Raw genomic sequence first — 18187 nt, forward strand, 5'->3', positions numbered from 1 at the left:
CAAAGTCCTGACTTGCCAGCTCCCAGGTCAAGATTTCTGAGACTCATTCATAGGACTCCATTTACCATGGACGATCTCATCACCAGGATGAATAAAAATGGACTTAGGCACCTTTACCAGAAAGGAAGGTCAAAGAGCAAACTTTGATACAGGTACATAACCTTGATATCGCTAATAGGTTTGGGGACAAAATAACCTTTTTTTATGTTTATTTATATTTTAGGGGGGGGGCAGAATGTGAGCAGGGGGGGGAGGAGCAGAGAGAGAGAGGGAGGCACAGAATTCGAAGCAGGATCCAGGCTCTGTGCTGTCAGCACAGGGCCCAATGCGGGGCTTGAACTCATGAACTGTGAAATCGTGACCTGAGCTGAAGTCAGATACTTAACTGACTGAGCCACCCAGGCACCCTGGGGACAAAATACTTTTGATATGAAAATATGTTATATTTCACACAATTTTTTCGTTAAGACTCAATGTAGTATTTTCCCAAGATATCTCTGTGGGTCACTGCAGAATTGGGCAGAATCAAGCCCATTTGATCCATAGATAACTGGGCCATGGACAAGGGTTAGGTCATAGAGTTATAGAAAATACAAATTGGAGAATTCCAGAATTTAGAAGAGGGATACAGATGTTACTAAGGAAAGAATTCTAGGATATAAGAACTAAACACTGGTCCTTAAAGGATCAGCTACACAAGCAGGTAAGAGCACAAATAATTCATGGTATTCATTTCTCAAACCAGTAAGAGGAATACTCTAATGGAGTACATCTCAGTTAGAACTGACAATTTTAAATAAATTTGACTTTTAAAGTGAATTAGAAATTTACTTCCATTTTATATGAAAGCTTTTCTTCTTTATGTCCCTTCCCTTTTATAATATTCTAACAAAACTTCTTTCTTTCCCTTTGAAGCAGGGGTGTCTCTTGGTTCATAAGAGATGGTTTATAAATAACACCTACTATTTTGAACAGAAAATTTTAAGAGGCAACCCAATTCCGTCATTCCAACTGGAAGAAGTAGTAAGTTTCACTCTTTTTAAAAGTCACATTGATCCAGGTCACACTTAACTTTATCATTAATTACTGTGGCAGACAGACCCCAAGGAGACCCTCCAGAGAGATTCACCTCCTGGTGATCACTCCTTGTATAATCCCCTCACCTTGAGTGTGAGCTTCCAAGCAGTGGAATATGACAGAGGTGACAGGATGTCACTCTTGTGATCAAGTTACCTAACAGGGGAAACGTGATTTTCCTAATTTCTTGACGAAGTAAGCAGTCATATTGAAGAAGCCCATGTGGCAAGGAACTGTGGGTGGCCTCTAGAACCTGAAAGTGGTCTCTAGCCAGCAGCCAGCAAAAAGCTGAAGCCCTCAATCATACAACTGGGAAATGAATTCTGCCAACAACTTGAATGAGCTTGAAAGTGAAGCTTAGAAGTGCCTTGAATGGACTCAACAGCAAGCAAATAAAAAACAAACGTTCTAATGCTTATAAAAACCTATTCATTTATTCATTCAATGAGTGTTATAAATTATTTGAGTGTCTGCTTTGTATTTGGCCTTGTTCTAATTAATAAGATTACAGCAGCAAACAGGATGAAAACTTAAGTAAACAAATAAAAATTATAATTATAATGTGATAAATGCTATAAGGGAAATAGGGTAACATGATAGTCACAGAGAATGGAGGTGGCTACGTGAATGATGGGGATTGACTCTTTGAAGAAATACAGTAAAACGGACACTTAAAGAATGAGAAGGAGCCAGCCATGCAAAGAGCCAGAGAAAGACCATTCTAGGCTGAAAAAACAAATGCAAAAACCCTAAGAAGGGAATGTGCTAAATGTTCACAAAACTGAAAGGAGGCAGTGTGGCTAGGACATAATGGGCAAAAGGAAAAGTGGTCAGAGATAAAGCAGATAAGGGTCTGACAGGTCCCATGGCAAGGAGTCTGAATTTTATTCTTTTTACAGTGGGGACAGAGACAGGATCTAACACACATTTGCAAAAAAGCATGCTGTATATAATGGACTGAAAACAGACAGAAGTGGAAACAGGGAGTCCTGGTAAGAGGCTTTTTCAGTATACCTAGACTGTGGTCTAGAGTCAGGAGGTTGGAGTGGAAAAAAGGAGAAGCAGTCAATTTTGGGAGATGATGAAGCAAAAGAAAGGATCAAGGATTTTAATAAAAATAAATTTTTAATGAGGATAGGTTTGTGGCTCTACTAACTGGGTGGATGGTGATGTCATTAATCGAAAATAGGGAAAGATGGCAGAGATTCACTTAATGGTTTCCATCTTAAATCTGGGGAAGGTAGGGAGAGTTAGCAGACAGAGGCCAAAAGTTCTTTTCTAGACAAGTCTATTTATTAGACTTCCAAACTGAAAAGTCAGGTTGGCAGCTAAATATATGGGATCTGGAGCTCAAGGGAGAGATGTATAGGGAAGCATTCCAGGTATGAACATAATAAACATCTAAAACCTGGGGAGGGAGGCAAAGTGTAGGGAAAGGCTTGAGCAGCAACAAGGGACAGAGGTGGAAGTGTGCACTGTAAGCAGCTATAAAAATGAAAAACTGAATACAATTCTTTTGCAGTTGCTATTTGCAAATAATTCTGAAATTCATCTAAAAACTACTACTGGTTTATACTGAGTGTTCCCTCCAGAATCCTTTTTATGAACACCTAGTAATTTTCATTGGATGAGACACTTAACCTTTAATGATAGATATTCCATAAGTAAATGATCATGACAGGACTGAATTGTCAAGTGAGAATTCATAATTTGGTTCGGGTGTTACCACCATGAAGGGGCAAAATACAAAGGGCTGCGGAGAAGCTATATACTAAGCTGTCAAAGTTCTTCAAGTTCCTTGTACAAGAAAATCCATTTTTTTAGTAATAACACCAGAAAATATTTATATTGGGTGCTAATAAATGTCTGGAATTTTATACTGCTAACTTAATTCATCTTCACACCCCTGTGGTTATTATTGTTGTATAATTAGCTCCATTTTGCCTAAGAGTAAAGAGGCACAGAGCAGTTAAGCAAGTTGCCCAAGGTCACACTGCCAGGGTGTAGCTGAATGCAATGGGTCTATTGCTGGAGCCCAAGCTTTTGAACACAATGCCCTTCTCTGTTTCTCAGAAGTGAAGTGGTATCATTTGATCTAGCGATGCTAATTCCAGCTCTCTTGCTTGGGTTGCAAAGAAAACCCACTGACTTTACCTATTTTTTTTTTTTATGGGAAAGTTTTGTAACAACCAGGAACACATTTTTTGTTTACAAGGTAATATTTTCTATTCATTCATAAGGCTTACCATGACTAAAAATAATCTGGCAAAATAGGTATGCTTTTAAAATTCTGTATCACATTGTTCTTATTACAAATCTGATGTAAATGGTGACAGTGTCTATGTAGTGACCAAAAAAAGAAAAAAGAAAAGAAAAGAAAAGAAAAGAAAAGAAAGAAAAAAAAAGGAGATTTGTGAAGAAAGTACAGTCGTTGTTTTGACAGGGTACTAGTCTTTTCTCTTATAAAACTATAATTTACTTTCTCCTGTTCCCTTTCCCTCTAATTTTTCTATCCTTCTGTCAATAAGAAAAATCAATTACGGCGTTTTATTTGACACACTGAAAATAATTATGATTTGCCACCTAACCAGCTCAGCTATGAATGACAGATACTTTTTCTCAAGGGAAACTTGACTGCTTTGGGACATTCCCATTTCTGGGTTTTTGTTTGTTTTTATTTATTTTGAGAGAGAGAGAGAGAGAGAGCACAAACACGAACCAGTGGGAGAGGGGCAGAGAGAGAAAGAGATAGGTGCAGAGGATCCAAAGCTGGCTCTGTACTGACAGCAGAGAGCCCAATGCAGGGCTCGAACTCAGGAACCATGAGATCATGACCTAAGTCAAAGTCAGGCACTTAACCAACTGAACCACCCAGGTGCCCCGGGACATTTTCATTTATGGTTGGTTCCTTCACAGCAGAACAGTAAGTATGGAGGTTAGGACATAAGTATGTTCATGTCAGAGTCAGAAGAAAAGGAGTTATGTCCCTTCTATTGGTGGTTTTCCTTCTTTCTCCTTTTGGGTAACTATCAGTCCTGATAAGTTCTAAACAATTACATTTTTTAAAATGTAAAAAGCAAATTATTTCATGGCTACCTCCCTTTTTTTGGCAAATAGTACAAGAGAAAAGAATGATGTCCAAAGGTCTTCAGGACCTATGCTCCCGTTTCTCCTAAGTTAAGTAAATTCCCATATTAGACTATATTCCAATAGAAGGCCTTCTATTACAATAACTTCTCAAAACTTTTAGGACTGGAAAGTCTTACAGGAGGTCATAGTATAACCTTTCAATTCACAGATGAGTACATCTGTACACAGATATTGGCTACAGTGATTGAAGTTAGGACCATGTTCATGTGCTCTTATACCTTCTATCATGAACAAGGAATACAACCCAAGTTTCCTCAGTTTGGTTTTTCTATAGCCGCATTTCAAAAGACAACAAATTTTCCTTTATTCACCAAACATCTGAGGACACAAAAGTAGGCAAAGTCAAAAATTACTAACTGCAGGGAACCTGGGTGGCTCAGTCAGTTGAGCATCTGACTTCAGCTCAGGTCACAATCTCCCGGTTCGTGAGCCCCTCATCAGGCTCACTGCTGTCAGTGCAGAGCCTGCTTTGGATCCTCTCTCCCCATCTCTGCCTCTCTCCTGCCTGTGTTCTCTCTCTCTCCAAAATGAATAAACGTTTTAAAAAAAAATTACTAACTGCAATACAGTATGATGAAGTACAATGGTTCCCAAATGTCAGTTCATGACAAACTTTTTAGTGGTCAATTGCAAAATGAGAAAAAGAACAATGTCAAAGTTTTTCGACGAGATGAATTTATTCAATTTAAAGAACTGTCCTGTACTATATAATTAAGACACTCCTGCTATTTTGGTACTAAAACAGTCCTTTAATTTTTCCCTGTTATGTGGGGGGAAAAAATCCCAGAAATATATCACTCTCCTTAACCCTACTATGTTATCTACTGCTGTGTAACAAAATACCCCAAAATCTAGCAGCTTAAAACAACAAACATTTATTATCTCAGTTTCTATGGGTCAGGAATCCAGGAGCAGGTTAGCTGGATGGTTCTAGCTCTCATGAGGCTGCAGTCAAATTGTCAGCTGGGGCTGAAATCATCTGAAGATCTGAGTGGGTTGAAAGATCTTTTTCCAAGATGGCTCACTCGCATCATGGTTGGCTGATGGCCTGAGCTCCTCAAATGCTGTTGGCCACAGGCCTCAGGTCCTCTCCATATAGGTCTCTCCTAGGGCTGCTCACAACGTGGAAGTTGGCTTCCCTCCAGTGAGTGATCCAAGAGAATGAAAGCATCCAAGACAGAACCACAATGACTTTTGTAACTTAATCTCAGAAGGGATATGCCATTACTTCTGTCATTGTCTACTGGTCACAAAGACCAGTACAATGTGAGAAGGGATTATATCAGAGTGTTAATACCACAAGGTAGGATTACTTTAAACCATTTTGGAGACTGGCTACCAGGACCACATTTCTTTTCTTTTTTTTTAAGTTATTTTACTAGACCACAAAATCAAATCTGAAAACTTTTGCAATAGAAAGGACATAAAAGTTAAAAGATTACTCTTCTAGTTAATGAAAAATTAAGTCACTTGATTTTCTTGCCTAGGTTTCTTTAGAAAATAAGGGGGTTGGATTTGATAGTTTCTTAAATACCTTCCAGTGCTAACACACTACAATTCTACACTAGGGATGATGATGATGGTGATGATGATGATAAAGATGACAATGAAGACAAATTTGATAACTTGCCCAGGTTCACTAGGCTAATAAATGGTGAAGCCAAAATTTGAACTCAGGAAATTCGACTGTATAGCCTATGCTATATATCTTAACCTTTGGAAATAAATGAAAATGAAAGACAGTGAGAAACACTAAACAAGTTAAGTAACATCTTGCTACCTTACTCTCTCATCCACTGCAAAAGGGAGAAAACAATCTCATTCCATCCCTACTAAGTATTTCATAAATACTAATTAGCTATTTTATTATAACTTACTTAGGACAACGTAATATAAGGGCCGACTTCAAGAAACCCGTTTTCATAACAACTTGTAATATAATAATGCTTTCTGTAATATAAAATTTCCATTGTAAAATGAACATGCTTGCTATATTGTTAGGGTATCACCTCCAGATGACTTTGGTAAAAAATACCCATAGTCAAGGAAAGCTTCTATGCAGGCTTGGAGAGGAGGAGGGGGGTGGTGGTAGTAATTTTTAATTTTTAATCTTGGTATTTTTCTCTCCTTTTTCTTTCTTCTTCTTCCTAAGCACTACTTTTAATTTCCCTTGAAAACTTTATAATAGCTGACTTTTTAATAAATCATTTTTCATTAATGTTTTTAAAGAAAATATGACAATCACTATGCAGATAAACAAAAGACCATACTATAATGGTTTAATATTATTTATCCTTCTCTTTAAAAAAATACATATACATACACATATATGCTCATTGGCATCATATTGATGATAGTTTCAATTATGTTTTTTTCTAGATGTCTTCTGAATGTACTTCTTCGTCCCCCAAATATTAATACTCTTTTTCACCAAAATTAGAAACCACTGAGTGAACGCTATTGGTATCAATAACAAGGAAAATCTGTGACTGTGGCTGCTCAGTGCTCAGTAAAGGCAATCTTCTGGCATGAAACAAGGCCAGAAGTCAGTTAAAAAGAATGATGCAAAATTTCTTAAAAACCTCGCCAGAGAATGAACATGAAAAATAGAGGGCAAAATAACATTGTCAAATTTGCTTTCCATTTTAGAACTCAAGGCAAGACAAAAGTCACCTTGGGAATAGTAGACAATGTTTCCATTGCTTTTCACTAATATGGCAGAAAAAAATTAATGTTTCAGGCATTCAAGAGTGACAATTGTCTTTCAGACAGTTGGAAAGGACTTGAAAAAAACATTTGTTGGAATAAATGGAATGTGCCTTGGCTTCTGTGGTCAAAATTTCTGGGACTCAGCTGAAACAAGATTCTGGCTTAAGACTTATATGGTTTTCATCACCCTATAAACATTAACATTATTGATGCAGATCTGTCGCTTGAAATATTTTACCCATATCCTCCACTGCAAGGAATTTTCTTTTTACCCATTCATCTCTAGTGACAAATTTGTGGCACTTACAAATTTAAAAGGCTGTCAAAATCTAATAATGAAACCTTGGGGGGAGTCATATGGGGGCACAGATCAGAAAGAACCAAAATTAATTTCAGAGGATTTACTACATAGGTTAGGGGTCACCATAAGGTGAATTTCACTCTACAATGTGAAATCTACAGAAGCAATACCTTCCCAGAAGTAAAGAAGTGGTAGAAAAGGAAGTAGTGCTAGTCAAGGCATGGAACAAAGTGAGAAACTCGTTACAGAAAGCAATGCATAGACAGCATAGAAAACCACATGTCGTCAGTGACTTGAAACCATGCCATACTTGTTTTAATAATGGCTAGTTCTAAAAATCAGATATACTTTTCAACTATTGATAGCTCACCTGGGAAACTATCCATCTTAACAGGAATTGAATTTAAAGGCTTGAGTTCTACAAATCTTCCCTAGAAAGTGTAACAAAAATAGAAAGATAATTTAAAAAGAAAAAAAGGCCGGGACATTCCCCCCTGCCTAAACCTCCATGGTACCTGGTACTAGAGAAAGTCCAGTGGCTGGGAACATGTGTTCCTCAAGGCCTTAGTCTAGGTGTCTTGAGGAAGGAAAGTCAGAAGGAAGAGGCTGCAGGCTGGTACATCACGCAGAGGACACAGATGAGGAAGGTGCTCATGAACCAGGCGGAACCTCTGGAGAAGCTCTGGCCTGGGATACGCCAGAGACCATACCGGAATAAGACCTGGGGCATTCATTCTGAGTCAGACTATAAAACAGTTGCCTTCTGTGAGAGGTAAAAATTAACGTGCCAGGACTCTGGGCAGGCTGATTTCACATAAAAAGGAGATGGTTCAGGACAGCACACCATGGAAAAAGGAGCCCGGTGCATAAGACAATCAATCCTGATAGAAATCTGAGGTGGGGAATCAGGTCACTACTTCATAAATGCTCCTAATGTTGGAACCGCAAGTCCCGAGACCACAGTCCTTTCTACCATGCCAGGGATGGGCTGGTGGTCTCCCAACTACACATGCTGAGAGAGAAGAACAGGAGTGTAGACAAAAAACTGTGCCACACCCTGCCACGACTGAGTCTTTCTAGCCCTTACTCACACCAGGGGAGAGGCGAATCCTTCCCTCACCTTTAAAGCTAAAATCTCACAGACCTAAGGATTGGAAACCCTTTACTCTTGCCTGAGTTCTCAAGTCTGAGGTCTGGCCGTTTGCAATTTTTCTGTACAGTGCCCAGATGCAGAAGGCCGGAAGGCAACAGACGCTGCTCAAAAGGTCTGGTGAGCGTGCTGGTCAGATCGTTAAGACTGCTTGCTGCACCCCGTTTTAGTTTCCTAGGGCTGTTGCGACAAATTGCCTTACACTAGGTAGCTTAAAACAACAGAAATGTACTCTCTCACAGCTGTGGAGCCTAGAAGTCCACCATCTCTGAGCGAGAACCTACTCCACTGCACTCTCCTAGCTTTTGGTACTGTTGGCAGTCCTTGGTATTCCTTGGCTTCCACTTATATTCACTCCAATCCCTATCTCATCTTCTCATAGTGCTCTTTTCTCTGTGTGTGTGTTTTCTCATACAGACACCAGTCATTGGATTAGGGTGAGCCCTAATCCAGTATGGCTTTATTTTAATTATATCTATAAAGACCCTGTTTCCAAGTAAGACCATGTTCTGAGGATTTGGGTAGCTATGAATTTGGGGGCACATTAGTCAACCCAGTATACCTCCAAATTCACCACAAGCAGCATCCAAAACATTTATTCCACCTATACAGCCAAATATTTATTTTACCTTCCCTCACCAAAGAGGAAAAAAAAATGTAGGATTCTTCACTAAGGAAATTAAAAAGGCCCCAGGGAAAAAGTCTTCTGAAACGTGGCATGTAGACATTGCCCAGTTAAAGAATAGACACCTCTCCTCAAGAGATCACAATAAAGCAAACTACTTGCATATAGCAAAGCTCCATCTGGCCTCATATGGCCATATTCTTAAATAGGAAGAGATCACCATGGCTCTCTCAAAAACTGAAAAAGTCTCCATTCCAAGGAATATCAAGATAACAGAAGAACAAAACAAAACAGACAAAAAAAGCAGGAGAAACAGAGATAGAGGGGGAAATCCCTCTGGTTTGCAGTCTTAGGAAAATAAAAGAAAATGTTGTAGCTAAAAATAAAAACAAACAAGAAATAATACCATAAGAAAGGAATTACAGATCAAGAGATCATTTTTTAGAAATTAAAGTTAAGATTGAGGAGGGCACCTGTTGGGATGAGCACAGGGTGTTGTATGGAAACCAACTTGACAATAAATTTCATATTAAAAAAAAAGATTACCAAAATGATATATTCAAAATAAAATGATTAGAAGGTAAAGTTGAGGGCTGGCCCAGCACAACAATAACAAAAATCAAAGGCTGAAAATTTCAGAAAAGAGAGACAGATTCCACATAAGATGGTCCTTATCTACCTTAGCAAAGTTAGAGAAAACACAGGACAATAAATCAAATGCATAGCACAAGGTATTTTAACAGAGCCAAATGACATCTTCAGATTATAAAAGATACAAGTGTCTAGCCCAAGGAATGAAAAGAGACAAGCACCTAGGCATATAAAGGAAAATGGAAAAACAACAACAACAACAACAACAAAAACTTTCAGAGATGTGAAAAACAGGTCCCCCTCAAAGGAATGAGAATCGGGTCACCACCAATACCACTGCATGATAGAAAGTGATAGAATGGAAGCAACAAAACCTTGGAGGAAAAATTATTTTCAACCTAAAATTCTGCACCCAGGGAAACTATTATTCAAGTGTGAGAGTCAAATGCCTTTTTGACATGCACAAAGTCAAAGCATTTACTACCTCTTATACACCTCCAAACAGTTATCTATCAATGGTAGGGTTTTACTTACTGCTTTTTCCTCTTTTCAAACCTTCCACGTACTACTAGTGTAATAAATGCTTTGTGTCTGCTGAATGAAGGAGAGTTTAAAGCAAAGGTCACTTCTTTTTTTCCTTTTCCCATCACTTGTAAATAATTTGAAAATGGCATGTCACAGTTCCTAAACGGGATTCAGAGATCAGAGTCACGTGACTTAACCCTCATGAGATTATTAAAAACTTTGGAAAGCATTATTTTGTTCTATATAAACCAATTTTCTCCCTCTACACAGAATCCCCAAATTGGTCTCTTTCGTCAAAAGAAAACCAAATGGTAAAACAAAGCATATATGTGAAATAATAGGCGTTAGGTATATAGAAGTATGAAAGCTATGTACCAAAGTATTTACCAGAGAGCCTTGTTTTTAGTTAGATACTTACGACATGGGTATGTAATGTTCCTGAATATGCTACGTAACAGGGACTGAACATATAACAATTGCATATTTGAAATCAACATAATTTTATATTAAGAAACAGGTATTCAATTCTTTAGTACAGAAAATGACATTTATACCAAGTTTTCATTGGAAATGCCAGTATTTCCTCTCTATATCTTAATATACAGTGTACAGTTATAAACTAAAAATGAAGTAACATAGTTTATTGTTTAACAGCAGTATAAAGAATACTACCAAAACCCTTTTCTCCTTTCATGTGTGACATGCATAAACAAGAATGGCAACTGTAATCAAGTCCTCTCTTCAATAACATAAGCAGCATGGTTACAGATGCCCAGTGATGCTCAATTATATTAATTATGCATACAACTTAACTATTAAGAGCACAGACTTTGAATCAAAGTAGACTTAGCTTCAAATCTTGGCTCTACTATTAACAGATTTTTAACCTTGTGAGCTTCAGTTGTTTCCTTGATAAAATGGAAGAAGAGATAGTGCCTGGCCTAACAATATGGTGAAGATTAGATTACATGGTTAATCTAAGTTTTATTATAAGCCTGGCACAGAATAAGGGCTCAACAAATGCTAACTGCTATGATCAACATCACCACCACCACCACTCTCATCTGTTGGGCAGGCAAAACAAAACCCCAAAACTGGAATGGATCATTCTACTATTGAGAGAAGTATTCAGCATTAGGCACAGACCCTATACAAATACAATATATGCATCTCAGAGGCCTGGGAGGTTACACAAATCAGGCCAGGAATATGACGGAGATGGGTAAGGGCTGGTGGTTCACTGGTGGTGTGTCCTTTCCAATCAAACTTAAAAATTATTTTAAAATTCCAGTGCTAGCTAAATGAAATCTTCTGCTGGTGAATATGGCCCATAGGTAACTGGTTTTCACTGCCTGAACTAAAACCATTATTTAAGGTCTCAAGCTGCCCCTTAGAAAGATACCAGAAAACAGGATTCTAAGATTCCAATGTGTTGCTATGATTTTTTTCTAGATTTCTCATTTTAATAAATCTTTTTTTCCCCACAGAATAAGAGTTACATGTTTTAATTACAGCAAATTAGGAAAGTGTGCAGGTGCACAAAGGAGAAGAAAATGACACATACAATCTTATCACTGGGGAGCAACTGATCTTAATGTTTAGGGATTTTCCTTGTTCCTTCAACTTTTCATCGGCATATTTTTCTTCTTGTAATACAAATACAAACCCAAGTTTTTGACTGAATATTTGGACGTTTGATTTAAGATTCTTTGGAAACTTAACATTAAATAATTGTAGCTTATTCAGTTATATGGACACACTTTAGTAATCCAAAGTCTTTTTAAAAATCGAACATTTTCCTTTGCTTTCTCAGTATTTAATTATAGGTAATACTGTAAGAATATGTTTATGCATAAAATTTAAAAGTTAACTTACTTCTTAGGACATAATCGCACCCCCCCCCCAAGAATTGGTCAAAATGAAAAAGGACATTTTAAAGTCCCTTGATAGATATTGTCCATCTGAACACTGAAATAGTTACATCAGTAACTAATCCCACAGAAAGATTAAGGAATGCCTTTTGGCTATCTGTTTGCCAACTATGAATCTACGGTATGTCTAACACATATGTTAAATTAAGATTCTGAAACTACTCCTTACACATCATCAAAAGAAATTAAAGTCCAGGGAAACATTAAAATTATCATCGTAGCAATATTTTCAACCAACATCAACCCTGAATTTCTTTTTGTTTCAGAAGTATAGGAATAAAAATTAAAACACTGCATCTTACTTACATCAACATTGTCACAGAGCCTACTGTAGAGCTCTAGCTCCCGCCGGGATGTGCTATGGAACCTAAAGTCTATCTACCAGCTACAGTTAATACAAACTGTATAATCATACCTGATTCACCTATTTCTTTTTTTTTTTTTAATTTTTTTTTCAACGTTGTTTTTATTTATTTTTGGGACAGAGAGAGACAGAGCATGAACGGGGGAGGGGCAGAGAGAGAGGGAGACACAGAATCAGAAGCAGGCTCCAGGCTCTGAGCCATCAGCCCAGAGCCCGACGCGGGGCTCAAACTCACGGACCGCGAGATCGTGACCTGGCTGAAGTCGGACGCTTAACCGACTGCGCCACCCAGGCGCCCCAAGATTCACCTATTAAAATGAAACTTGGAGGGGTAAAGCTGATCACTTCATAAAAGTAATCAGGGTCTTTAGTAATTAACGGTCTCGGTTCTCTAGGACAGGTGAAACCAGGTATCATGGTCAGGTTTAAGAGCCCCATATAACAAAACAAATAGTGCCCCAAAATCTGGAAGTGAAACCAGAGTTTTACATTTCCTAACAGGATAGCATGGGACCATACACACACCTAAACGCCAACAACAAAACAAAACAAAACAAAAAAACACGAAGGACTAGGATACTAAATTTTCTTACTCATCTCATGAGATGGAAATCAAGTACAAGAACAGCGAGGCATTTGAAAAATTAAACGTCATTATCATTAGATGTTATAAATTGGTACACGTGGAAGCACTAATTACCAGTTAAGTTTAATATGAAGATACTGAATTCAAAGTTCCTTAAGGGTAGGGATCACGTTCTTTGTGATTCCCATGTTTTATAGCACATTTGCTTTGAAATTGAGGGTATAATTATTTATTGAGTAAATGAATAAATAATACTAGTAAACTATATTTGATTAGTATCATATGCAAAATGGCTTTCAAAATATTTTCACAGAACCTTTGAATCTGTAAGTCCTGGTAGGAACATGTTTCCAAACATTTTAGATCCTCTATGCAGGAAGAAAACAATTATAATATTCCTAATTTTTTTTGTGCTTTATAACATTAATTGTGAAATAAGTTCCTCTCAGCATCATATCTTAAAATAAAGCACTGTCCTTGTTCATTAGATGTTCAAGGGGGGAAGTAAGAGAATGACTATATATGTCAATTAAAGCAATTATAGAACAGAAAGATGTTGGGATGAATATCCATCAAGTTAGTTTTAGAACACATAAGAAGCATCAGAGTTTTGGAGGAAAAAAAAAAAAAAGGCAAAACTGCCCTATCTTGGCTGAGTAGCACTATTAAATTCAGATGCAGGGTTCTATTTAGTTTGGACAGGTCCCAGCCACAGAACAAAGTCAGTCTGTCTTAGTACCATAACTGAATTCTACAAGTTAACAGCTTTTCATGAAAAGCTGCCATTTCAAAATGTCAATCAAATCTGAGCATAAGTGGGAACTCCTGCAGAAATAACCAGCTGCAGGTTTGAAAAACATTTTTCACTGAAAGTGGAAACACAAAAGATGTTTGAACGGGATCTCTTTTCATTCCTGTAACAGTAGACGGCCATTTTCACAACATCAAGGACAGAAAACAGAGGGCAAAATTGCAAATAATGTCTTGAAAGGGCTATTTGCAGGGGTGATGACTGATTCAAGTTACAAATGACAGAATTATTGGCAAATGGGAACTCATTAATATGAAATTGTTTGTTTCTCATTAACTGATCACAGTCTCAGACTATTCTTTTAATTGCACTTGAATGATTATACAATACAGAATGAAATGTAGCCTCAAGTTTTGACATTTACTTTCAACTTCTTTACAGAAATTGATAATGGTATCACCTGTCTTTATGAGTGTGGGGGAGGTCGCCAATTATAGTTTATAATCAAATTTTAAAAAACATTATTTCACTTTTCAGAATGTCAAAGACAGTAAAAATACCACGAGATCTCGCACCTTTCTTCCAAGAAAAAAATCCCTTCTAAGCAATGCTATAATAAGGTGAAACTACATAAGGGTAGCAAATATGATGTACTGTATGTGGAAAGGAGCTAGTACTTACTCAGGAAGATGCACGTCAGAAAGTAAGACTCTGTAGAAGACCTGTCAGCACACTAGATTTTCAGAGGCATAAAGCAGCATACAGATTGACCAGAAAATAGCTTTTAAAAACTGTTGCACAATGGAAAGAGAGTGATGCAACACAAATGCCCTACAAACATTTTCTTTTTACATCACACACTTCCACAAATTATTTTTTTTTCCACTCATTGACAGCTAATAGGAGAATTTAATGTTCATAGAAATGATGACTCCTCTGAACACCAATGCAGTTGTCTGTGCAGGAGAGAGGATATTAACACTGATTTTCTTTTGTAGAAACAGTAGGGAAACTCAAAACTGTAGTTTAAAAAGTACTACCTATACCATACATAAGGTTCTATTAGCATTTTCTGGGCTCCCAAGATTAACCAAATTTTATGTATTTGGAAGATTTGGAGAACCTGTTTGAGCCTTGTTTATATACTTATTATACCCCATATTGTTGACACTTAAATATGAAAACAAACAGGTGGTATTTAGAAATTAGACTCCAACTCCCAAATAAATGCTACAAACTATTTAAACCGAGAAGTGTTTTCATACTGGTATGACATAATTCAGGGATGCGAGAATCTGCTGTCTTATGTCTTTTTAAGTTCAACTTCCCTCATTTTCAGAAATTTAGTCTCTCTCTGTTTTGCTGACACAAAAACTGACACACATCTCTCCCAAATGCAGATTTAATTTTAGTAGGTATGGTCTAATTAACGTACTTAACTCTAGCCCAAATTGTGATTCTCTGGTTTCACACACCTATATCTACCTGGGAATTTCTCTTGGGCTTATAATCAACAACAGCAAAGACTCAAAATAAGCACCTAATACCATTCGTATATAAAATTAAGTAAGCAGAGATATAATAAGTCTCACTAATCTCCCTTAATCTTTTCAAAAGAGCCACAATTCAAGGTCAGCTATATACACCAATCACATTCTCCATTACAGAGAAATAGTCTTCATTCTAATGTGAGTAAATGAATTCAGTTTTAATATGTGTTTCCAAATACGGGACAGTTAAGCCTTGCCGCAACAGCATCTTCTGCTCTACTTTAAGAACTTTTCATTTAGTGCTATAGCATTCATAGAGGTTCCTAAGAGAATACCCAATATTTAGTTCCAAATGCTTTTAATTCTTGCATTTGAACAGCTGTATGAAGTGGCAGAGCTTCTTAAAAAAGTTGGTGGGAGAAGGGGGCACGAGTTGGTTACCAGTTGTCACCCAAAGATAACAGTTACTTTTATGGGGGTATTACAAATGCAAATGGTTAATGCGGTATAAATTGTATACTAGACTTTAGTTAGAATGTCTAAAGCTATCACACAAGGCATTCATCTGTGTTCCCTGTTTATGGGAATGAAATATGTAGTCATTTGAAGTCCACAATATGTATACTGTGTTTGTAATAACTGTAGATTTTACAAGCACATTATTCTTTCCATTAGGATTAAAACCTCACCGAATAGCAATTTGTGAAAGAATTCTAGCAGGGCCCGGAGCCCAGAACTCTGACCTCTGATGAGATGCTTGGCAGCAACAAACTCTGGGTCTAGGCAAAACATCTGGTTTGAGTTAGACTTCCTGAAAAAATAGCCCCTGTACTGGGGAAACTGGTATTCACTCAGCTTTGTATATATACTTTGACTGACTTCAACACTGCTATAGGAAAAAAAGAGAGAGAGAGAGAGAGAGAGAGAGAGAGAGAGAGAGAGAGAAAGAAGAAAGACTCCACTAGAATACTTGTCAATCACGATAGACTCTTTGGTGGCCCCTCTAGAATGAAACTCTCTTATTAGCTAGAATAGTCTTTCTATCTTCCTTCCTTATTTCCACGTTATATCATATACAGTGTATAGTAACTTCAAGATAACTTAAAAATAAGTCCAAGTTTGCTATTAGCAAACACAATACATTACTTTTCTTTTAATTACTCCAGGGGAGAATCACCAGTTATTTTTAACTTCATTCTGTTTACATATATGGAGGGAAAAAAAATAAAACAACATTGTGAGGATTCCTATAAATTTGGTAAATATTAAAACTAAAACAAATTAAATAGCTTCTAACTAGTGTTCTTTCTAAAAATGATAAACGTAGTAGCAATGTTTATGGGTAAGAAGTTCTTGGAGTTTCTGCAAATTTAATAAAAATCAAATCCAAAAATGATTACTCTAGTATGTGTGTGTGTGTGTGTGTGTGTGTGTGTGTGTGTGTGTGTTACAGACAAAAATCTTCCGGGTTAATATGCAAACACGACACAACAACTTGGAGACGGGACATTACTTAAAGGTTCTCCTGCCACTTTCATCTTCTGATTAGCAGGTTTAGTAGGACAAATGAGGAAATCCATCCACTGCAATTAACATAAGTCTCTAGGTTATTTAAACCCATCAAAAGGGGACATTAAATTATTCCGCATTCTTATATACACACAGAGTCTTTTGAAGCAGGGTTCTTATATATCAGACTGAAGACAATCCAAAACGATGAATGGTGCTTGCAAAAGAAAAGGGCAGTATCTAGGTAAGCTGTTTACTATAGCCAAAAGGATGTAATATAATATTGTATATAAAATTAAAAGAAGCATAAAAACAGGATATTCCCATGTAGTACTCTCTGCCTTGACTACCATTTTCTTTGAGTTTCTAGTAAAAGCAAAAATGTAACCCAACCTATCCCACGTCAATGTGTAAGATTAAGGTTGAATGGGATGTGATTGGGAGCATGGTTCAGTTTGAAGGGTCTGGAAAAGTTCTGTAAACCTCAGGTGGTGGTAAATTGCCATTTTACCTTTCTATACATCCCTTTAATTTAAGTATCACTTTCGTGAATAGAACTACAAACTCATTTAAGTTTAGTCTTCTGACAGAGCAGTGTGGAACAGAACATAATAGCTGTACATCTCATTAAGTACAAGTTTGCTTTTCTACTAGTGGCATTGCTAAGGACTCTACTGAACAATTAACAGGTTATAAGACATCAATGTCACTCTCCAACAGGTATCAGCCATCGGCAAAACCCACTTCCACCATACTTTAGGGAGCTATTATTTATGCTCTGCTTACAGATTAAAAATAAAATCTTATTGACCAAACCCAAGCCAGCATGTGCTCAAAGTTCCTCAGAATCCTCCTGACACACACACACTTGTTTGTCGACTTGTCACAAATAGCACAAATAGTTTTTAACATCTGTCACAACTATTATTCAGCGGATTATAAGCTTTGTACTATCTCCATATGATACACTTTTTAAAAAGAGCACTCATTTCTACCACAAAGTCTTGTTAGTTCCATTCTAATTGAATCCACAAAATAATCATGGAAAGTGAAAGATTTTGCTTCTCTTAACACTGTTTCTTGAATCCATAATTCTTATAAATTTTAACATAACGTGCATTTGCCAGCTTTGAGTAAAGTACCACGTCGCTGAAACTCAGCCCTTCTTTTCTCCACACCCTTGCAACCTTTTTGTGTACGCGCCCCACATACAACCCTCTACACTTCTTAGCTCAAGAGAAAAATGTTTCTCTAAAAGGTGTTCATTTTGATACAAAATAAAAGTCAATAAAGGACATGACAAATTCTTCCCATTTAAATGTAATATTTTGAGAGAGTATATTATAAAATACAATGCAGATTTATACCAGCAAATGCCTACCGGCACACGTTTACTTTTCTATCTCAAAACAAGGATAAACTAATCCT

General features: G+C 37.1%; 1 protein-coding gene and 1 long non-coding RNA gene across 4 annotated transcripts in view; one reads left to right on the forward strand and one right to left on the reverse strand.

Annotated features, from left to right (window-relative positions):
* The window catches only part of SRBD1 (S1 RNA binding domain 1), a 197987-nt gene that overhangs the window by 44746 nt on the left and 135054 nt on the right, over window positions 1–18187 (reverse strand). The gene's annotated exons all lie outside the window — the stretch shown is intronic.
* Window positions 863–8078, forward strand: LOC125162149 (uncharacterized). The gene is made up of 3 exons (XR_007150909.1): window positions 863–1023; window positions 1977–2069; window positions 6607–8078. It is a non-coding gene; the product is annotated as an uncharacterized LOC125162149 (long non-coding RNA).

Source organism: Prionailurus viverrinus, chromosome A3 (assembly GCF_022837055.1).
Source record: "Prionailurus viverrinus isolate Anna chromosome A3, UM_Priviv_1.0, whole genome shotgun sequence".
NCBI lineage: Eukaryota > Metazoa > Chordata > Mammalia > Carnivora > Felidae > Prionailurus > Prionailurus viverrinus.